Consider the following 24,618-nt stretch of genomic DNA (forward strand, 5'->3'; position numbering starts at 1 on the left):
ATTGCACACATATAAATAAGGAATCAAGTACAACGGAAAAGAGGTTAGACACACGAGTTATTACACTCTCTTTCTATCTAAGTACACTTTCCCTCTCTAAACACATTCTAACTTAAGCATCGGAGGGGGGTTCCTCGACCCACCCCCAAGGGCAGTTACCTTTGTCACCCTGTGTAGGTTTTCCAACTGGACCCAGCCTGCTCTAGTCTGAACCCCCAGATCCATACCCAGGAGGGGAAAGGATTGTCTTAACCTAAAGTTTTCCAACTAAGCAGTGACCGGCTGGGTTAACTTCCATGGCCGGAGAGGAAGCGACATAAACACCAACCTCAAAAGCAACTGAGAACAATCAGACACCACAAAAAGCAACTTCGATAACCATAGATCCTAAAGGATCCACCGAAAAACCCAAATCAAATGTAACCCAGAAAACTAATCCCGTCGGATCAACACCTGGTATGAAGAAATCGGTAGTGAAACCGGTAGATCCAGTGGTATCTAGCTCTTTTTTCAAGTTCGAAATGCCAGTAATAGGACCAAACAATGAACCCATAATCCAAACACCTTTAGCCCAAAAATCTCAGCCTGTCAATATGTCAGCCATCCTCCAAAACCTTTCCAAATGCAACAAAGAGCAATTGGCGGCAATGACGGCGATATTCACTAATTTTAGCAAAGGAACGAGCTCAGCATCAGCAGCAGCATCAGCTGCCGTTACTTCAGAGCTAGTAGTCAGAAAGCCTGCATCCCCAGCCCCCACCCCGGAGCAGAAGGAAATGATCTAGCGGAGGAAGAATATTCTAGTGTTAGAAGCTCGCAATCTGAACCACGATTGGGAAGAGGATGTAGAAGCGGAGAAAGGAAGCTTGGAGGCATGAGTCATTCGCAGAAGATCTCCGATCTCAGAGCGAGGGCCAAGCCAAGATAGGGGAAAGCGCGCATGGATCTAGGTGATTCCAAATGATTCCCCATTTTGCAGGGAGATTTTGGAAGAACTAATAGAGAAAATCAAGATGCCCAGCTGCAAGTACAATGACACCACGACACCTAAGAATCACGTCTCAGCGTTTGAAAACCATATGGTTCTATACACCATGACAGACTCAGTCTGGTGTAAAGCATTTCCCCCAACTTTAGAAGGGCTGGCGGCCGAATGGTGTGGAGCCATTCCGAAGGGATCTGTTTACTCCTACAACCAGCTGAAGAGGATGTTCATGGAACACTTCGTCACGCTGGTGGATCACACTAAAATGACCACAGAGCTGATGTCATTGGTCCAGGGGAAGGAGGAGCCCCTATGAGATTTCATTACCCAATTCAATAAGGAGGCAACATCAATCCCAAGTATGAGCCAGAAGGTAGCCTTGTTGGCCATGCAGAGTTGACTTGTGCCTAGATCACCATTCAGAGCGTACATGGGACGAAAAAGCCTCAAAACACTGGCGGAAGCGCTTGGAAAAGCTCACGAGTTCATAAAAGAATATGAGACTAACAAGGCTATGTTAAGTAGAAGAGCAACGAACGACTCAGTCAAGCGGGCTGAGACCACCCGGGCTGAGAATCCAGCCAGGGTGGATCAACCCAGTAAGGCTGAACAAGGTCGAAGAGACGCGGACAGATCAGTGGGAGTTAGGAGAGCTGGCCATCGATGAGGAGTACAAGCCGGGAAGTTTGAGTAGTACACCCCGCTCACTCATTCAAGATCCCATATCTTCAGTGTGAATAAATCTAATGACAAATTGCAAAGACCACCCAGAATGGTAAACAGGAACCGCGACCCTAGCAAGTGGTGTGACTTTCACAGAGGCCATAGGCACACCACTGATGAATATACACATCTAAAGGACAACATAGAGGATTTAGTCCGACGTGGGTACCTGAACCAGTTTAAATAGCACTCTGACTACAGCCGACGAAGAGAGGAGGATGAGTCAGGCTACGACCGCAGAAAGAGTCAAAAAGATCAGGGTGAAGGTAGAGACCGCGAAGTAGGCGAGAGGAAAAAATACATGTCATCAGACGTGGACCAGTACATGGTGGAACGCTGAACAAGGAAAGAGCTAATTTACGCGCAATGATCCACCAGGTGAACTACAATGACTCACGTAGATGGCCACCCCTACCTCCGCAACCACGAGCAGTGTTTGACGAGTATGACCAGAAGGGCATAGTCTACCCTCATGATGACACCTGGTAGTCACAATGATGATTGCAAACTAGGAGGTGGACAGAGTAATGATAAACGGCTGCAGTTCAGCCAACATAATCTTCATTGGTGCGTTTGAGAGCTTGCAGCTTGACATAAAAGACTTGAAAAGGGTGAGCTATGAAGTCACCGGGTTCAATGGGTCAAGCCTAATACCAGAAGGTATAATAGAGCTGTCAGTCCGAGTAGGGGAGGGGTCCAAGCGGTGTGACGTCCAGGCTGAATTCCTTATAGTAAACTCACCCTCGCCCTACAATGTGATTACGGGAAGACCGCTCATCCACAAAATCGGAGGGGTGGTTTCCACCTACCACCTGGCCATGGCCTACATAGCTAATGATGGAAGATCTGCCAAGATCAGAGGAAGTCAGAAAACAGCACAACAATGCTATATTACAGATCTCAAACAGCCAGCAAAGGCAAAATCGGAAGGGTGGTTTCCACTTACCACCTGTCCATGGCCTACACAACTAATGATGGAAGATCTGCCAAGCTTAGAGGAAGTCAGAAAACAGCACAACAGTGCTATATTACGGATCTCAAACAGCCAGCAAAGGCAAAATCGGATGGGTGGTTTCCACCTACCACCTGTCCATGGCCTACACAACTAATGATGGAAGATCTGCCAAGCTTAGAGGAAGTCAAAAAACAACACAACAGTGCTATATTATAGCTCTCAAACAGCCAGCAAAGGCAAAATCCCAGTTAGGCTCAGGAGTGAAGCAAGAGGTTCAGGGTGAAAAGAAATCCCGGAAGAGAAAAAGAGAAGGATACCGCAGGATAAAAACAAACAAAAGCTGACCATGGAGAACTTTAAGCCCGCAAAAGAAGAAGCAGCCAGACCAGTATCCAGCGGTGAGCATGAAATAATTAATCTCATAGAGGGAGACAGCTCCAAGACAGTAAAATTGGGAAAGACGTCGAACCTGAGTGAGGGTAACCCTCGTGGAGTTGTTGAGAAGAAATAAAAACATCTTTGCATTCTCAGCAAACGAGATGCCCAGAATCGACCCAAAGGTCATGGTCCACAGGCTGAACGTGAAAGAAGAAGTCATGCCGATCAAGCAGAAAAAACGAAGTTTCTGTGCGGAAAAGAACCAAGCCATACAGGAGGAAATGGATAAGCTACTAGAGGCAGAATTCATCGAGCCATGTGATTACCTTGAGTGGTTAGCCAACGTAGTCATGGTAAAGAAAGCAAACGGTCAATGGAGGATGTGCGTTGATTTCACATGTCTCAAAAAAGCATGTCCAAAAGACTGTTACCCACTGTCTTAAATTGACTAATTAGTAGATGCGACAAGTGGACACGCATTGCTAAACTTCATGGATGCTTTCTTAGGATACCACCAAATCAGCTTACATAAACTAGATAGGCGGAAAACTGCATTCATCACCGAAGGGGGAGTATACAATTACATTGCCATGCCCTTTGGGTTTAAGAATGCAGGGGCCACGTTCCAGAAAACAATGGATAGGGTGTTCAAACACCGGAAAGGGCGAAATGTGGAAGTGTATGTACACGACTCGATCGTCAAAAGCATCACGCAAGTAGGACATATGTTAGACATGGAGGAAACGTTGGCTACACTGAATAAGTATCACATCTAATTGAACCCGAAGAAATGCATCTTTGGGGTGAGCTCTAGAAAATTCCTAGGTTTCATGGTGAGCGAGAAGGGAATTGATGTCAACCCTAAGAAGGTATAAGCAGTTCTCAGGCTTATAGAGCCTAAGTGCACTAAGGACATTATGCGTTTAATGGGGAGGATGGCAGGGCTGACCCGCTTCATAAGTAAGTCAGCTTACAAAGCCTTATTGTTATACCAGCTACTGAAGGGAAATAGAGAATTCAAACGGGGTGAAGCAGAAAAGAAAGCTTTTGTAGGGATTAAGGAGCATTTAACCAAGCTCCCCAAAATGATCAGTCTAGAGCAAGGTGAAAAGCTCCAACTGAATATTTCAGCCTCGACGTAGACTATATGATCAGTCCTCTTAGTCGAAAGGAGTAAACAGCATCGACCATTTTATTTTGTAAGCCAGGTGCTAACCGAAGCTGAACAAAGATACCCGCTGGTGGAGAAGTTAGCTATGGCCGTAGTAAGAACAACAAGGAAGCTCAAACCTTACTTTGATGCGCATGTAATTCAAATTCTTACAAACCACACACTGGAAAAAGCCCTGCAGAGGATGGATCGGCAGCTCAAACAGGCAGTGGAACTGGAATAATCCTGACCTCACCTGAGGGAAATGTGTTTGTGTATGCCATCAAGTTCAAGTTCAAGTTCAAGGCATCAAACAATGAGGCTGAATACGAAGCAACCTTGGCTGGATTACGAATGAGCATCGCAGCCGGAGCAAAGAAAGTACACTTACAGACTGACTTCCAGTTAGTAGCCAGTCAGCTGAAAGGGGAGTACGAAACTAGAGAGCCTACAATGCTGAAATATGCAACCAGGGTCAAAGAGTTGGCAGGCTAGCTAATGCATTTCCAAGTAGACCTGGTCCTTGTAGTAGAAAACTCCTATGCTAACGCTTAATCAAAGTTAGCTTTTAAAGCCTCATAAGAACAGTCATGGTAGAAGTTCTAGAACAAAGTGGTATCGCTGAAAGTAAGTAGGGGAACTGCACCATTCAACAATAAGCATGGTACTCGGACATATTGGTGTACAAAATGCATGGCATCATGCCTAATGACATAGTAAAAGCCAAGAAGGTTAAGAGAGATGCCAGCTGGTATGTAGTGATGAATGGAGAGTTAAACAAGAAAGGGTTCTTTAAGCTACTCTTGAGGTGCATCCCAGAGTGGGACCAAGAAGGAATCATGGAAGAGGCACACTCTGGAATCTGCACAAATCACATTGGTGGAAAGGCTCTAGGAGTTGAAGTAATCCGAAGAGAAGCATACGGGTCAACATTGACACAGGATGCCTTAGCATACGTTAAAAAGAACGAGAAGTGCTAGAAATATTCTCCACTCCTCAATCAGCTAACAAATGATTTGACTCCAATTCTTAACCCGATCCCGTTTGCTCAATGGGGAATGGACATATTGGGACCATTCACCACTAAATCAGCGGGCAGGAAGTACCTCATAATGGCAGTGGACTATTTCACCAAATGGATTGTGGCGGAGCCCACAAAGTACATAAAGACATCTCAAGTCAGAATGTTCATTTGGAAAAACATTATCATTAGATTTGGGGTACCACAATGTAGAGTCTTTGACCATGGCTGCCAGTTCAACTATGATACCATTAAAGACTACTTGGAAGAGCTGAACATCAAGTATGCAAGTGCTTCACTTTGCTACCCACAGAGCAATGGCCAGGCAGAGGTAGCGAACAAGTTGATCTTATAGAGATGGTGGAGGAGCACAAGGGACTTTGGGCCGATCTGGTGCTAGAAGTGCTATGGGTAAATCGAACAACAGAGAAGAAAGCAACTGGCAAGAGTCCATTTGCTTTAGCCTATGGAGCATATGTTGTTGTTCCGGTAGAAGTGAAAATTCCCATCCTACGAATTCAGCACTACGAGCAACAAGGAAATGAGAAGCGCCTGCTGAAAGAACTAGACTTCCTCCCAGAGGTGTGGCTGAAAGCAGCCCTCAAACTGGCTGCGCAGAAGAGTAGAATCTCAAAGGCTTTCAACAAAAGAGTCAAGCACCGAGAGTTGCTACCTGGAGACTTGGTTCTCTAGAGAACCGCAACAGTGGGAAGAGGAAATCAGCATGGAAAGCTGTCAGACAACTGGGAAGGCCCTTTTCTCATCCACAAGCAAGTAGGACCAGGTGCTTTCCTCTTTTATGACCAAGAAGGTCAAGTTTTAAGGAACAATTTCAATGTAGATGTGTTAAAGAAGTATTTTGTTTAAAGTCATAGGACTAAGTAGAAGCATAGAGGAACTTTGTTTAATTTATGCAATGTTAATGAAGGCAAATTAAGCCACTTAAATCAATGAAATACGAGCCTCCGTGTGAGGAGTATCCTACATTAACCTATCTAAAGCATGTTTATATCTTATGTTATACTTTAGCATTATACACTAACATGCAGAGATATTAAGATAAACTAAAGTCACCATGTCGATGCCAAAAGTGTTAAGGCAAGATATAAAAGGACATGCCACCAAAAGGGGAGATCTCAAGAGCTATCCAAGGTCGAACTTTTCTCCCAAGAGAAAATGATACCACTGCCTAGTTCAACCTGCCAACTCAAAGTAAAACAGGGCACTGCCTTGGGGACGCCTGAGGTGGTTGCCTGACACGTTCAACTTGAGGTGGTGGGGCCGAACGAAAAACGAAGAGGAACTGAGTGGGAAACATCAAGGCTCTCTTGGTCTCACCCAACTCATTTTCATGGGGCGTAGAGGGGATACACGTTTGTAAGCTCTCGCATAAATTAAGTGAGAAGCCTAACAAAAAGCTTTCACCAAGCAGGCTGAATGGCATACCTGTAAGTCCCTATATAGCTAAATAAGTGACATAAACAATAAGCCCTCGTCACATAAGATGAGCAGCAAAAATCCAAGTCCTCACCCAATTAAGTGAGTGGCGGCATAATCTTAAAGTCCTCATCAAATGAGAGACAAAAATACCAGCAGCACCAGGCAGAGCCAAAGGCTCAGCAATAAGGCCCTACACAGCCAAGTAAGGGGTAGACAGGCTAAAAACAGTAGGGTGAAAAGAGCACACAAGCACAACAAGCAAGAATAAAGCAAAAGCTTATAAACAGCAAGCCTAGTGGGCAAGCATAACAAACATGGTAAGAAACGCTAAAGAAAGGCACACGTTTCCCAGTCAGCGTGGAAACCCAACCTAAGTGGTTTCACCTGGAAGGGGAAGGGAGATACTGAGTTAAGGCTTAGGGACCACTATACCGTAACTCAACAAAACTGCCAAAGAAGAAACATGCAGGAGAAAACAAGCAATAGACAAGGTAACAACAAAGTTATAAAAATACATACATATATCCAAGCTAAACCTCCACCCACCAAGGTGAAGAAACATTCAGTAAAAAGTTGAAACAAAAGGAAACCAAGTCAAGCTGGACAAATCCAGTAAAGAAGAAATAAAAAGTGTTAAGTTCAAACACACATATAACAGAGTCTTTGGCTGCTTTACACCCTAAAGATAAAAACAAACACTATTTAGTGACTACAGACCTAGGTGAAGGAAACTCCGAGGAACCACTAGAGGGTGGGGGAGACAGACGCTAAGTCTTTATTGCTCATCATCCAGAGTCTCAACTCCAATGGCAACAACAATGTCAGGGCAGAAAGGCACCTCCAAGTTCAGTACAACATGGTTGGGAACCTTGCAATTGACAACGCGAGGATGGTCATTAGGGAAATTGTAATGCTCAACATTCCCAGCAGCATCAACCCTAGCCCAGAAGGTCTGAAAGCGAGCATTTTAATCATCACTATCCCCATGTAAGTGGCTCACGCATCGATCTGCTACTTCTAACCTCCATCATGACGATCAGTAAGAAGCCTGGCAAAAGTAGGGGAAAGTACAAAGGACTTGAGTGCTTCCTTCTTAGCCGCCACTAGCTCAACCTCCCGTCCAGCCTGTACTCGAGCCACCTCAGCCTCCAATGACTGTGCTTTAACACGGGAAAACTCCAGCTCCTTCTCACAATCTTCCAGTTTCCTCTTGAGGGGATGAAACTCCTCCAGCTGAAGTTGAAAGGCATCCGTTCTCTCCTTCCGGGGGACCACCTCACCAGCTAATGCATCCCTCTAAGAACAAACTCGCTGGATCTCCTTGTCCTTCTCAACAAGGGCAGCGCTCTAGTTCTGATATTCCCTCTCCACTGAAAGTAAAGCATTAGCCAAGTCCCCAACAGACTTGGTAAGCTGCAACGATAAAAAGCAAAAAGCAACAAGTTATGAAAAATGGCAAAGTAAGCAAGATAGGAAATAACGAAAAACAAAAGCAAAAGAAATAACAAAGGAATAGAATGAACTAACCTTTTGGAGGTCATAACAAGCAGTGGCAGTCGGAAGGCTGACAGAGCCACTAGTAGAGTTTGTGGGAAGCCGGATACCATGAGTAAGAAGGTATCCTAGAGTACCACCCTGCTGCGGGTTATCCACAAAAAGAGACTCGTCAGCCCGGACATTCATCAGAGGGAAAAAGGGCGCTTTCTCAGCCCCAGCTGGACACAGAACAGGAAGAAAAGCTGTGTTAATGGGCACCTCCCCAAACTCTATGGTCCCAGTAGGGCAAAAAGTGCCACAAGCTGATCTAGAGGTCGCTAAAAGTGGGTTCTCAAAAGCGTCACTCAGAAATTGGTGAATAAAGCGGTTGAGCTCGCTGGAATTGTGAGTATTAGCTTCCTTTGCAGCATTTTCACCAAGAAGACCAGTGTTAGCAGAGTGAGAGGCAAGGGATCCAAATTAGAGGAGGTGCGAGCCCTCTTAGAAACAGGTTTCTCTTCATCAGCAGTAGGTAAGACAGAAGGATCATCCTCCAAGTCAATGTATTGGGGAGCCCGCTGCTGTGTTCCAGCAAATTTAGAAGGGCCGCCCCTACTGGCACTTCGCAAACGACCTGGAACCCCAAGAGACCAGGGAGTAATTCTAGGAAGCTTCTCAATAACATCACTAGGAAGCTCAAACTCAGCAGTTTGAGCAGTAAGAACAATAGATTCTTTGGCAGCAATGGAAGTGCTAATACTAGTAGCAGAGAGCAGAACATGCTCAGTGGAAGTTGTGGGTTTCTCACCCACCACAGTGTCGGCCTCAACCTTCATTTCAGGAGGGAAACTATCAGCAAAATCGTCAACATTATTTCCCTTAGGGTCATCAGAAGCTCGTTTTTCTGGTTGGTTTACTTGGAAAGACTGAGGTGCCACCTAGCCGGAAGCCGCAGTAGGGTCCTTCACAGATGAAGTTCCCTGCGCCACTAACGCCTCAGGTCCCGAAGTAACTTCTCTCGGCCTATTTTGGGGTCCCCGCTGGCTCCCCACAGTAGAAGAAGAAGAAGGCTCGGCTTCAGCTCTACTTGGCCCAACAAGGTCTAAAGGAGTCACAGCTCCAAAGACAGACCTTAATTCAGTAGGGTCCAAGCGAATTTCACCTTTTAATGCACCAGCATGAACCTCCAGAGTGCCAAAAAGCTTAGGAGGGTTGTTAGGGGTGGTAGTGATAGGATCCTTCCAGTTGTCCTGCAGACCAAGAATCTGCCCGTCCAACTTGTCATAACCTGAAATAGCAAGTAAACAACAGAGAAGTATAAGACAACGAAAAGCAAATGTGGAAGAAAAAGAGAAAACTCAAAAGCAAAGGGAAAAAGGGCATATTAGACTCATGAGTAGAGCACAAGCGCATGGAAGAAAGCTGCACGTTGCCTACAATGTAAAGAAAGTTGGGAAGCCAGATCTTGGGATACTTAAAATCGCTTGTACTAGCTCCTTGTAGCGCGTCAAAGGCCTGAGTCTCTTTGGCAGCCTTAGAAGGAGCGACAGTAACTCCAGCCATATTAGTGCGAATAAACCTGAAGTTGCGGGGCATAGCAAAGGACGATGGAACAGAGACCCAAAAGAACTTACCAGTCCAGTCCTTGAAGCGACCAAGCTTAGGGTAGGAAAACACCCTCTCATCTTTAGGGGCCACATAATACCAGCCGGACACAAGAGAGCTGGAAGACATTCTCTTCAAGCTCATCAAGGACTTAAACAAGTTCAATGATTATGGGTAGCGCCTAAAGTGCAAGTACCAAACCAGGAAGATCAGGGTGTGTAATGAAGCAGGGTCAAGCAGGGCAATACAAAGGTTGAAGGCACGGAAATCCTTTTCTAGAGTCAGGTTTAGTTGGAAGCACAAGCCCAAATCCAGTTGTGAGGCAAATACAACAATGTGCCCATCAGGAGGAGCAGATAACTTAAAGCCCTCAGTAGGGAGGACCAGCTGGTAGCCTGGTCCAAATCCATAAAAATTTTGGCCCACCGCTTCAAGATCCAACCTCTTAATGTCTTAACGCCAGTTGGGGTCAAGCGTGCAATTTTTGGGGCCAACACACCTCTTGTCCAAGTAGAAGTCGGATTTCCCCTCTTCTACAGCCTCTACAACATTGCAGGATTAGAAATCCTGAAAAGCACGATCATTAGGGGACTCAGTAGCTTTACCCATGTTCTTTGCAGGAGAAGGAGATGGTGAAGGATTTGGAGAACGACCACCGTGCACTACATAGTGATCAAACCGATTCACATCAGCCATGTCATCAAGCTAAACAAAACTGTTTAAAGGCTGGATATGGGGAATGAGACTAATAAGGGACACATCAGGGGATCAACCTTAACCTCATCAGCTAAGTGTTTATGGCGCATGACGCACATTCTCAAATGCATAACATGCGAGAGGGCAACCCCATTATAAGTTAGTTTGTTCCCGCTCGCAATAAGGATTAAAAAAGTCAGGGCGAGACTTAGACCGAAAAGGACAAAAAGCGTAGTCGGCAGCAGGACGACTACCACTCGACCCGAATTCAACTAAAGGGGTTGTAACAGTACTCACCCCGCTCCCGGCAGGAAGAGTGTCACCCGGCATAACTACTTGTAAGGGAATGGGGGTGAAGCAGAAGAAACAAAGGAAGTTCGCTCTAAATGCTCACATGAGCGAGACGGCTCAGGAGAAGAAGCGGACTCAGTATGAACTACAAACAACAAGAGAAGATCGAAAAAGACAAAGAAGAGTGGGGGGTAAAAGCAAAATCAGTTGCGCCCTAACAGCAAATTCAAGAAAGGCACAACAAGAAAAGAGGGAAAAATTGCAAGGTAGAAGCAAAAAACACAATTAACAACAACCAAAGAGAAAGAATGAACAGGAACAATCAAATCCAAGAATAAAGACTCAATCTTACGAAGAAAAAAGAAAGGAAGGCAATTTTGAAAGAGAAAATAAAAAAAAGGCACAAAGAAAGTATGTTTTGAAGAAAAACCCACACGAGCAATGGCACGCAACAGCAATAGCAGCACCGAAAAGTTGAAAAATTGAGCGGAGGCTTCGAACTACAATTAAAGAAGAAATAGTCCAAAATGTAGGGCAAGAAATTGAAGAAAATAAGTAATCGAGGAGGGAAAAACAAATTAAACTAAGGCAAAAAGGAAAAAGAATGACAAAGAAGACACTTACAACAACAGGGAATGACGATCGTTTGCGAAAGAGCAGTGGCGAGAGAGAGAAGGGAGCGAAGAATTTGAAATGAAGAAGATGAAAAGGGAGAAATGAAAAAGGAAGAAGTAAAAGGGGGCGACAGTAAATTTAATGCGGACATTAATAGGCGGTTTATCCAATCAATAAAACTAAACCGCCATGTCACTTTAGTAAAAATAACCATCCCTCTGATGACTGACACGTGTCCCAGGCATGCAGTACATTGTTCCCGCAAAAAAAAAAAAGAAAAAAAAAAACAAAAAACAAAAAAACAAAAACAAAAACAAAAACTTCTTCCTCAGACTTCAGCGGGAGTAATCGAAATTCCTCTCTACAAACTCGTCATTTCTCAGACTTCAGCGGGAGCAATTGAAATTCCTCCCTGCAAACTCGTCATTTCTCAAACTTCAGCGCGAGTAATCGAAATTCCTCCTTGCAAACTCATCATTTCTCGCACTTCAACGGGAATGATCAAAATTCCTCGCTTCAAGCTCATTATCCCTCCAGTGTCAGTAAGAGTAATCAAAATACTTTAAAACAAAGATAATCACTACTTCACACATAGAAGGCTACTATCATCAGCAAGCGGCAATAAAACCTATCTTCAACACTTCGTAGCCTGTCCTCCCAAGTCTCAGAACCGCGTACACAATTTTGAGACTTGAGGGGCTAGAGGTATGGAGGACGTCTCAACCGGATGACTTGTTGAGTAATTACTGATAAGGTTACACGCTCAAAACAGCTGGCATGAGTAACCTCATTGTAGGCATCATTCGATGCGCGCCTACGAAAGCATGTTGTGAATATGCTTGGCACTCATAGGAAGTGGGAATTGACATACAATTAGGGACATGATTAGGGACAAAGCAAAGTAGGGAGCCGCCAACAAGTTTTTAAGGAACTTGTAAACCGTTCACGGATCATTAAAGGCAACCACGATTAAGGGACAACGATAGGCAACGATGATTGACCCGTGAAGGTTACACCCCATTCATAATCCATGAGATTACTAACCCCATATGGTTCGAAACCACAAAAGGAGGATTGGGGATGATGGTACGAAGTGATTCATGGAGTCACATTCGCCCGTATTGGCCTCTACTCGATTCTTATTGCGAAAAGTATTTCCTGCGATCTCTAAGGCATGCAAACAAAGATACAATTTGCTCAAAGCTATTATTAGGCTAAATTGGTTGAATGTTAACGCAACATATAATTCTAAAATATTGTGATCACTTGATTAAACAACAAGATTAAAAAGGAACCTAAACCGGTCATCCAAATTATCTTATTAGGCGTTATATTCAATTACATATTCCCTTTAAACATGCAATATGAAGATCAATAATATAATAAAAATCAACATCAACATTGGAAGCTATTTAACCTTAAAAATAACGATTATTATAAGAAAAACATAACAAAAATTGTTTGAAATATAACAGGAACAAAAGGAACATGATTCCTTACTTTGATTGCTTTTTCTTGCAACTATAAAATAATAAATGCGTTAGTAACTTCAAGAAAAATCAATAAACAATAATGGAAATTAAATTAAACTAAAGTAGAGTTGATTTGGGGCCAAACCCTCAAACAGTTCTACCTTTCACGCCTTGGTTCAAGCGTAGAGTTGCGGGTAAAGTATGGACTCCGGGGAGTGCTTAAGGGACGTATGGTGAAAGAATAGGGAAGGTTAGTGTTAAGGCTAAAGCATAAGAGAGAAAGAGAATTATTTGGTGTATAAGAGAGAAAGAGAGAATTGTTTTTGGTGCCTCGAAACTGAGAAATCAGCCTCGTATTTATAAAGGAAATGAACAGGGTGATGCACGAAACCCTAGAAATGAAATGCGTCGTAGAGAGACCCTAGAAAATTGTCGCGTCACAGCAGAAATTGCCGTGACACAGTAGAGATTGCCTTGGCGCGGCATTACTGCCGTGACACGGTTACTATGTTTTCTAGAGTAATTGCGTCCAAATTCAACCTTTTACTTAACATTTAAGCACGTGATAATTAGGCACCGTTTCAGAGTTCCGGACTTATTTAGGCTTTAATATTTATTAGTCGGGCTTAATTAATAAATAAAACGAAATGAATTAAAAAGGGTTTGGGCTAAAATGTGAGGGACTAAGTTTGAATAAATGCTTGGACTGATTTGTGGACTTAATATGTTTGACTAAATGTGGATTTTAAGCACTTCCGAGATTAAATACTCGACCCAACCAATAATGGCGGTTAAAGGTTGTTCATCATCGGATTTGGTTTTGGGGAGACATTTTTAGATGTCTACACTCATACCACCTCTTGAGGGGCTAGTTGTATGGGATAACTCCTGTTAAGTTATTCCCTCCCAGCCGGGCTCATCTAGAGGGAACACGCTGTTCAAACAAGAGCTGGCATGAGTGACCTCATACCACCACTTGAGGGGCTAGTTTTATAAGATATCTCATGCTGAACTATCACCATGCTCCCAGCCTCGCTCATGGGGTGCACGCTCATCGCTAGAAGAACACTCAGAAGGGCGCACCAGCCCGATAGAGTCAGCTCACAAGCTGGCCAAGTATAACTCCCCCTAAAGGAGATCACACACCTATAAATAAGGAACCAAGTACAACGGAAAAGAGGTTAGACACACAAGTTATTACACACTCTCTCTATCTAAGTACACTTTCTCTCTCTAAACACATCCTAACTTAAGTTATTACACACGGAAAAGAGGAACCAAGTCACCCACGAGGGAAGTTACGTTTGTTACCTTGTGTAGGTTATCTGGCTGGACCCAGCCTGCTCCAGTCAAAACCCCTAGATCCATACCCGAAACAGTAACATGCTAAATTTGTTATTAATCTATTTTTATCATGCCTAGGATCTTACTACTAACAATATTTTTATGATGATGATTATTATGATGATTATATGTTGCTTGATTATCAATGATTTATTGCTATTGTTTAATCACACCCCTTTTTGTAGGTTTAAAGAAAATTTGTAATTAAAATCACGGCTATTAAGATAATTAATAATTTGATTTAGGTTTAAAATGATTTTAATTCAAGTGATCACAAGTATTAGATTTATTTGTGCATTAATAATCAGACAACGTAGATTAAACCGGTTTAGGATTAATTTGATGTATGTATGTTGATCGAAAAGCACGCATGAATATCATAATAATTAAGTAGAGGCCTATTTTAGAGCGGGTTTGACCTCTTTGAAGGTTAAGTTTGTACCATCATCCTCGAACATCTAATCATGGTTCCAGACCACTATGGAGTTAGCAATCTTTGTGATTGTGGATGGGGTGTAACCTTCACAATCATGAACGGTTTACAGATTCCTAAAAGTTGTTGGCGACTCTCATCTTTCTCTAGCTTCTTTCCTATGATTGTCGGCATGCCTAAAAACATGACCCACATTAGGGCGAGGAAAAATTCCCTACAACTGTAAATAATAAACAATTTTAGCTAGTAATCATGGCATATTTGTAAATAAATCAATTATTGTGGGGTTCTTTTTCTAGTCATCATGGCATATTTGTAAATAAATCAGCTATTGTGGGGTCCATTTTTAATAAAAAGTTGTTGATTTATTTACAGTTTTGCCATTTGATAAACATGTTTTGTTTATCAAGGAGATAAACTTGTATTTTCTCCTATTTTTGCTGAGCTTAAATTATTTTTACAGACTTTGATTTATATCAATTCTTTGTTATTTTGCTCCTTAAAGTTATGCCCTATTCTCTTTCACCTTAAAAATTATATTGTTCGGCTTAAATATAATTCCAGTTAAGTAACTAATTTCAGTGTAGTAAAAATATATAACTTCTAATTAGTAATTTCAAAGAACAAATATAATAGAGAATCAATAAAAATTAGTTCTAGTTAGTAAAATTAAATTAGTCCGGTAAAATTAAATTAGTCCAGTAAAAATAATCTTAGTTCAGCAAAAATACTTTCCATTTAGCAAAAATAAGGTGAAGGGAATAGGGCCTAATTGATTAAAAATTATTTTATTGAAATGAATTTATTTTTGCTAAATTTAAATTATTGTTACTAAGCTAATATTACATTTGCTTAACTGAATTTTTGTATGCTTAAACTTTTACAAATTCTATAGGGTGGCAGGGCAAATTTTTTCTTCTATAAAGTAGTGTTCTCCTTTTTTAAATTAATACACATATACAGTGACCTCGCTCATAGGCTACTTTTGTGGTTAACCTGTCATTAAAATCCTACAGTAAATACTAACTTATCCTTTAGGTAAATTACTAACCTACTCCTAAATTAAGTAATTAACACAACACTATCACCAAGCCCTACCACCTAAGCCACCACTACCACCTCAGAAACCAAAACCACCACCTCGAGAACCCCTACCCACCCCAAAAAACCTGGCCACCACCCAATACAAAAAAATCCCAAACCTCCCGAAAACCCCTACCTACTACCCTCAAACCCCTGAACCTCCTCGAAATGTCCCACCCGACCACCTCCCTGTAATCACCTACCCACCCCGAAATCAAGACCACCACCCCCCAAAACCCCTTACCACCTCAAAATTCTATACCACCACCCTGAATATGCCCACCCAGCCTAGTAATCCAGACCCACACCATTCCTCCATCCCTTAAATTATGTTCGACATTAGATCCGCCAACTCCTCCTCCTAATTTAACATCGGTAGAAATTTTGGGTTAGATTGCAATATCCTCAATTTTTTGGGTTAGGCTTCTTTTGGGTGGGTGGGAATATTGAGGGTGGTGGTTTAGGTTTTCGAGGTGGGTAGCAGGATTTAGGGAAGATCGAGTAAGGGTTTTTGGGGAGGTGGTCGGGGTTTTAGGGTCGGGGTTTTTGAGGAGGTTAGGGTTTCGGGTAGGTAGGTTATGGTGGCCTGGTGAGGGTTTTTGAGGTGTTGATGTAGGTTTTTGGGATGGTAGTGTGGTGGATTTGGTCGCTTAGTGTTAGAATCCTCCTCTTTCTCTATGTATCCCCCTTCCTTTTCCCTTGTATTTTCCTTATGTAGTGTCTTCTAAGTCTTTCTTTTTGCTTTCTAGGCTCTAGGAAAAATTATTGTGTTACTGTAGTTTTAGTGTTCACTAGTATTTCTCCATGTAATCAATATAAAGCTATTTATGGGGAGAATGGTTGAATGAATGAAAGCTCCTATTTCGGTTGCCTTGCTTTAAGACTTGTGTGTTGATTTAAGCCTTTATAAATATTGTGCTTGCCTTGTTTTAAAGCATCCCCTCCAAACCAAGAGAACCTCAAAAGACGCCTTCTTTATCGTCGGTCCCGCTTGTGCCCGCTTCGAAATATCGGCCGTCACAAGCCCCGACTTCGCACCCGTTGTTGACGAGTGCTTCCTTGAGATACCTTTGGTCCGTGTTGCTGTGTGCCCATGAACCCTCTTCGCCCTAGGCTTGCGTCCTTGTCGCTAGAAGACAAGTGCGCGCCGCACGATCCGGTGTCAAAACTCTCGGACCGTGATAGTTGGTATCAGAGCTAGGTTGCTCGAGATATGGTGAATGACGAGATGCCAGAATACACTTTAGAAGAAAGACTTGCTTAGCTTGAGGGCAAGTCAGAACAGTGGGCGATGCTGAAGAAAGCATGCCCAAGCTCGAAGATATTGTGATGAAACAAGCCGAGCAAGTGGAGAGGCTCACGTCGACGGTTGATGGGTTGACGGAGCAGCTTAATTTTGTGCAAGGCTTAGCTGATGATGCACGGGATAAATGTGCCACCTTGATGCGTGCCCAAAGAGGGCTCGGGGGTAGTGGAGGTGCTAAAGTAAAACCTCCTAAACCTCGGTCCTTTAATGGCACAAGAGATTCAAAGGAGGTTGATAACTTCATCTTTGACATGGAGCAATATTTCCGTATATGCCAGTTGGAGGATGAAATGAAGGTGGATACTGCCACGATGTATTTAGTGGACGACGCTAAACTTTGGTGGCGCACCAAGTATGCCGACATCCAAGCTAAGAGAACGTCGGTAGACACTTGGGAGGATTTAAAGAACTGATGGCTCAATTTTACCCCGAGAATACTGAGTTTGTTGCTCGCACCAATTGCAACGCTGCAACATAAGACCTCCATTCGAGAGTATGTGAAGGAATATTCGGCGTGCATGTTGGAGATTCATGACATGTCAGAGAAAGATTGCCTATTCAACTTTGTGCGTGGTCTGAAAGATTAGGCTCAAAGGGAGATATGGCGCCAGAAAATTGATACGTTATCGGGTGCTATAGCTGCAGTTGAAAGGTTGATGGATTACTCGTCAGATAAGGCGCCCATCCAGAAGAAGGGAAATAGTGGGTCAGCATCAAACACCCCAAGGAGCACCAGTAATAATTCTCAGGCTATCTCGAACAGTGTGGGGAATAGGTTCAGGAATAAGGGAGAAGAATCGCGGAAGAACGCTTTCACCGCGTCTACAAACAGAGGTGGGTCCTCAGGCTCATCATCATCATCATCATGGAACAAACCCCTCACTTGTATACTATCATGGCACAAATGGTTCGAGTGTCAACACAAGTCGGAGATAGGCAACCTCCAGAAGAAACTCTACTCAGTGTCCTCAGACCCTTACAAAGGGGATGACAAAGAGGTGGAAGTGGTAGGCGAAGAAGAACTCTCTAAGTTGGGGGCAGTGTATTGCATGTACGCTATGGGAAAAGAGACTTCGGGAGATAAGGGTCGGGCTACTAGCCTGATGTATGTAGATGTCTGGATAAATGGGAAGAAGGCTCAGGCGATGGTCGATACAGGAGCTACTCATAATTTTATCACGAAGCGTGAGGCAAACAAATTAGGGTTGAAAGCCGTGCATAGTGGTGGTCGCATGAAAGCTATGAACTCAGAAGCACAAGCTACTTGCGGCGTGGCAAAGAATGTGAACACTAGGATTGGGGAATGGAGTGGGAGTCTGGACTTCACGGTGGCAACCATGGACGATTTTGAACTGGTCCTTGGGATGGATTTCCTACACACCAGCAAGGTTGTCCCGATGCCCCACCTAGGGTCCTTACTTGTGACAAGCCACCAACCGTGCCTCCTACGGACACACGCTCAACCTGAAAAAGGAAAAGAGTCAAAATGGCCCCTGCTTTCGGTGATGCAACTCAAGAAGGGGATGAGGAGAAATGAGCCCACGTTCCTTGCCACTCTCTCGATGAAGGATGAGGAGGTCGAAGGTGATATCCCGGAAGTGATAGGAGAGTTACTTGGGGAATATGCAGACATCCTTCCTTAGGAGCTCCCAAAATCTCTTCCTCCTCGAAGGGCCATAGATCACAGCATTGAACTGGTGCCAGGTGCTAGACCACCCGCGCGAAGCCTTTATCGGATGGCCCCTCCAGAACTTGCACAGTTGCGCAAACAGCTGAACGGGTTGTTGGAAGCTGGGTTTATTCGACCCTCCAGAGCTCCCTATGGAGCACCAGTCCTTTTCCAGAAGAAACAAGATGGGAGTTTGAGATTGTGTATCGACTATAGAGCCCTAAACAAGCTGACAGTGAGAAATCACTATCCGATATCGTTGGTGGCAGACTTGTTCGATCAGCTAGGAGACGCTGTGTACTTCACGAAGCTTAATCTAAGGTCCGGCTACCATCAAGTTCGAATTGCTCAGGGAAATGAACCAAAGACGACTTGCGTCACCAGATACGGCGCGTTTGAGTGGTTGGTCATGTCGTTTGGGCTGACAAACGCGCCTGCAACCTTCTGTACCTTGATGAATCAAGTCTTCCACGACTACCTTGATAACTTTGTGGTCGTTTACTTAGACGACATTGTAATCTTCAGCAACACCCTGGGAGATCACTTAGAGCACCTGAGGAAGGTGTTTAAGAAATTAAAACAACATCACTTGTTCGTGAAGCGGGAAAAATGTGCTTTTGCGAAGGAAGAAGTAAGCTTCCTTGGACATTTTATAGGATGAGGCCGCATAAGGGTGGATCCTAAGAAAATCCAAGCCATTAGTGATTGGCAAGCTCCGAAGAACGTCTCAGAGCTCAGGTCGTTCTTGGGGTTGGCTAATTACTATCGCCGCTTCATTCAAAGATATTCAGAGATAGCAAGTCCCCTCACGGACTTGTTGAAGAAAGACAACAAGTGGAATTGTTTGGAGAAACAACAAGGGGCTTTCCTCAAGCTCAAAGAAGCGGTGATGAAAGAACCGGTTTTAGCCCTCCCTAACATCAACAAGCCGTTTGAAGTTGAGACGGATGCGTCCGACTATGCATTGGGCGGGGTCTTACTCCAAGAAGGCCACCCAGTTGCTTATGAGAGCCGGAAGTTGAGTGGTGCCAAAAAAAACGTACGCTGCCTAAGTAAAAGAGTTGTTAGCCATTGTTCACTGCTTAAAGGGGTGGAGACACTACTTGTTGGGGGCAAAGTTCATTGTTCGCACCGATAACACTACAACCAGTTACTTCCTCACCCAACCAAAGTTAACGGGGAAGCAAGCTCGTTGGCAGGAGGTACTAGCAGATTTTGATGTGGAGTTCATGTACAAGACAGGAGCTAGTAATAGGGTCACTGATGCTTTGAGCCGTCGCGCCGATTTGGCCCCCCTACAGAAACTATCCCCCATGTTCGCCAGCAACGTTACCACCTCAGTCAAAGAGCAAGTCAAATAACACCTCTCAGAAGACCCCATGACGAACACTATTAAAGGGCTGATAAAAGAAGGAAAGACAAGACGCTTCTAGTTAGCATATGGGCTCATTTACACAAAGGTTAACAAGCTGTTCATACCAAAGGCGGGAGGCCTGCGAAAGATGCTCTTAAAAGAATGTCATGATACCTTATGGGCCGGACATCCAGGTTGGCAGAGGACTTTAAGCTTACTCTCTTTGGGGTACTATTGGCCGGGAATGAAAGAAGATGTCATTAGTTACACCCGGACCTACTTGGTTTGTCAACAGGACAAAGTAGATCGTCGGAAACCTGGAGGTCTCTTAGATCATCTTCCTGTGCCGACGCGCGCGTCCATGGGAAAGCATATCTATGGACTTCATCAGTGGTCTCCCCAAAGTGGACCAGTACTCCGCAGTAATGGTGGTGATCGACAGATTCTTAAAATATGCCACCTTTGTTCCCATGCAGAAGGCTTGTGGTGCGGAGGAGACGGCGGCATTGTTCTTCAAACACGTCGTGAAGTATTGGGGGTTTCCCCAAAGCATAGTCAGCGACCGAGATACAAGATTCACGAGCATATTTTGGACAGAATTGTTCCAGCTGATAGGGTCGGACTTAAACATGTCTTCAAGCCACCACCCTCAATCTGATGGCCAAACAGAGAGATTCAACGGTCTCTTAGAGGAATACTTGAGACATTTCGTTAGCGCCAATCAGAAGGATTGGGTGAAGCTCCTTGATGTTGCTCAACTTTGCTTCAACGCTCAAAAGAGTACTGCATCCAACAGAAGCCCGTTTGAATTGGTGATGGGCCAACAACCTATCCTGCCTCACACCATAGCCACATCTGAAGATGAGAGGATCCGCGAAGCACAGGAGTTTAAGCGAGAGTGGCAGCAAAACATGGAAATTGCTCGCGCATACTTAGAGCGAGCATCGAAGAGAATGAAGAAGTGGGCTGACCAGAATAGAAAACCGCTGGAGTTTGGTGTAGGGGACATGGTGATGGTGAAAGTCCTCCCAGAACAGCTCAAGTTCCTTAGAGGAAGAGATCGCAGACTGATCAGAAAATATGAAGGCCCCATCCGCATCATTAAACGGATTGAGAAGAATTGTTATAAGGTCGAGCCACCTTCCACGTCAGCCGTCTCAAACCCTATCATCCAGATCCAGAAGACAGCAACTGCACCAACATCAGAATCAGGACAAGAGCCACACCAGCAACGGAAGAGTGAAGCTGTTATTTCTCTTTCTTTAATTGTATGTTTTGTTTTGTAAGTCGACGAGGTCGTCGACGGCTTAAGTGGGAGAGGATGTTAGAATCCGCCTCTTTCTCTATGTATCCCCCTTCCTTTTTCCTTGTATTTTCCTTATGTAGTGTCTTCTAAGTCTTTCTTTTTGCTTTCTAGGCTCTAGGGAAAATTATTGTGTTACTGTAGTTTCAGTGTTCACTAGTATTTCTCCATATAATCAATATAAAGCTCTTTATGGGGCGAATGGTTGAATGAATGAAAGCTCCTATTTTGGTTGCCTTGCTTTAAGACTTGTGTGTTGATTTAAGCCTTTATAGATATTGTGCTTGCCTTGTTTTAAAGCATCCCCTCCAAACCAAGAGAACCTCAAAAGACGCCTTCTTTATCGTCGGTCCTGCTTGTGCCCGCTTCGAAATATCGACCGTCACAAGCCCGGACTCCGCACCCGTTGTTGACAAGTCCTTCCTTGAGATACCTTTGGTCCGTGTTTGCTGTGTGCCCACGAACCTTCTCCGCCCTAGGCTTGCGTCCTTGTCGCTAGAAGACAAGTGCGCGCCGCACGATCCGGTGTCAAAACTCTCGGATCGTGACACTTAGGTAGGGTGAGGGGCTTGGTGATGGTATGGTGTTAATCCTTATTTGTTTATCAAGGGGTATATTTGCAAAATCTATGTTGACTATGTAACAATGGTACTACTACCTCTATTGTAATTTCTCCATGGAAGCACAAGCATCAATAATGGTGAAATCAATAAAGGAGAGAGAACTCACTACTAAACGACAAACATAAGGTTACCAATTCTCTTTATTTATATATTTTTTCTTAGGATTTTCTTAGAATTCGGCGGTGAAGCCGCCCAAATATGTTTTCCATTAAAGTAGCTTATGATGAGAGAAATGGTGGTGGTGGGAGTGGTAGATGAGTTTGGACAAGAAAAGGAAGATCGATCGATCGTACCTTCTTTGACAGGATGACGGAGGAAGATGGTAGTGGTGGTGTCGTGGTAGGAGTGATGGTTGATGGGTTTCATTGAAGAACAAGAAGAAATGGGTTTCATTGAGGAAAAAGAACGAACATGTTTTTACAATTTATTTCTTAACTTTTCTCTTTTTATCTTCAACTTATTTACTATTATGCCACTAGATTAACATCCCTTGTTTATCAAGGAGATAACATGGGGGTTGTCCCGTTAATTAAGTAGTGGGTTAGTATTTAGATTTATTAATGAATTATCCACAAAAGTAACCTATAGGGTCACTATGTGAATTAATCCAAACTAAGAGGTCACTTTATAGGAGAAAAAAATTAGCTCTGCCACCAATAAAATTTTTAAAAGTTGAAGGCTATCAAATAGATTTTCCTTTATTTTAATTAATATGATGCGTGACTAAGGTGATAAAGTAAATAGAACACAACCTATGTGTTTAATCTAGTCATTTAGGCTTCGTTTGTTTTGACGGAAAATACATTCCTACAGATATACTCATATTTTTTCATGGTTTGGTTGTTAATGGGATGGAATATAATTTTTCCAAATAAAGGTGGGAAATAGTTCTCCTAGAAGTAGAAAATATTTTCCTTAGGTATGCCACATTTTAAATATCGTCTTTTAAGCATATGTAAAACAAACAAAACAGAGAAGATAGACCACAAGAGAAATAGTTTATTGGTTCATGCCTCCGACTAATTTTTTGGGGAATAAGACTTCATTTTACAGTCCTTACATCCCTTACCTCTTCTCTCATCTATTTTCTCCCTTCCATTCTAGATTTTTTGCATTCTTATACTTCGATATATTTTCTTATAAGAAAACAAACAAAGAAGACTAAGGGGTCGTTTGGTTCGCACGAGGTAAATAGAGTGGAATGAAATGATACAGATTCCTCTACTATTTCACAAACATATGTGGATATTGTAGCGAATGTACAATTGCTACGAAAAGAAAATTTTCTTGTAGTGGTTTTAGTGTATTTTCCGGTGGTGGTGAAGATTCATGGTGGTTGGGGGAGGTTTTCGAGAGGTTAGAGTCCTTAGAGGGTAGTGGAAGTGGAGAGTGGCTAGAAAGTTAGGTGGGGGGATCGTGGGGATAGTTTAGGGGTTGTAGCCATTGGTATGGTGGGTGTGTTGGTGGCGGCATCAGTAGGGCATCGCCTGTACGGCGGGGTGATGGTGCTGATGGCTGTGGGGTTGCCCGGTGCAGTGGTTTTGTAGGTTAGGTGGTGGTCAAGGTCAGTTGTGGTGGTCAAGGTTGGTTATGGTAGTTGGGTGAATAAGACTTTAGGGAATGGGTGATTCCCTTAGGGGAGGGGGTAAAGAATCAGGGTAGAAGAAAATTGGGTAATCAAAGGGGTAAAGGGAATGATTGAATTGGAGAAAAAAACAATATTAAAGGGAATAAGGGCAGTTGATTCCCTTTCCCTTCAATGAATACCCCGGACCAAACTGATATGGGCCTAAAATATGAACCAAACTAAAGAGAACCGTACCGATCGATCATGTCTTTGTTTTGACAAATTTAAATTTCCAATATGGTCCAATACCAATTATATATCAATTTTGGACTATATTGGCTTTTTGTTTAAAATTATGTACAAAAAGCTATATAAAATTTAATTAAACAATCATTTCTCTTATTTTTATTCTGTCTTTTTTCACAGATTCCTATATGTGGTTAGTCACATGATGTGGTCATCTCGCATATAAACAATTGATTAAGTAATGGGCGTTACGATGATGATCAAATGGGGTTACCTCTATGTGAAAATGGGGTTATTCTTATAAACAATTGAAGTTACTCTAGTAAAAGTCAAAATAAAAGAGGGGTTACTCGAATGAACAAATGAGATTACTTATTTTTGTAATTAATTGATGTTACTCGTACAATAGATTGGGCTTATGTACTTTTATGAAATAAATAAGGTTACTCACATGAATAATTAAGGTTACTCATATTGACAAATAATGATTATTCATATAAGCAAATGGGGAGGGGGCGCGGGGGGGGGGGGGGGTTCTGATCCGATCAGGTGGCTGTGGAAGGAGGGTAGTTCGGCGATAGAGCAGGGGGAGGGGATGGCTGTTGGGGCTGAGGCAAGGTAAGGGGGTGGCTGCCGAGGCTGAGTATGCAGGCATGTTAATTTTTAAATTTTTTTTTGTTTTAATTTTTATTTTTTTAGACCACTCACACGTGTTATAGTAACCTATTATATTAACCAGTTAGAATACCCAAGTCAATGTCAGGATTATTGCAGAATATCCAAGTCAATAGTTTGGATTAATGAAAGTAAATTGGACAAAGTTGGGAATATTTGATTTTTTTCCTATATTTAATTGTATTTCAAATTTGTTATGATCTATCCA

This window comes from Chenopodium quinoa, unplaced genomic scaffold (genome assembly GCF_001683475.1).
Source record: "Chenopodium quinoa cultivar QQ74 unplaced genomic scaffold, ASM168347v1, whole genome shotgun sequence".
Taxonomy (NCBI): Eukaryota; Viridiplantae; Streptophyta; class Magnoliopsida; order Caryophyllales; family Amaranthaceae; genus Chenopodium; species Chenopodium quinoa.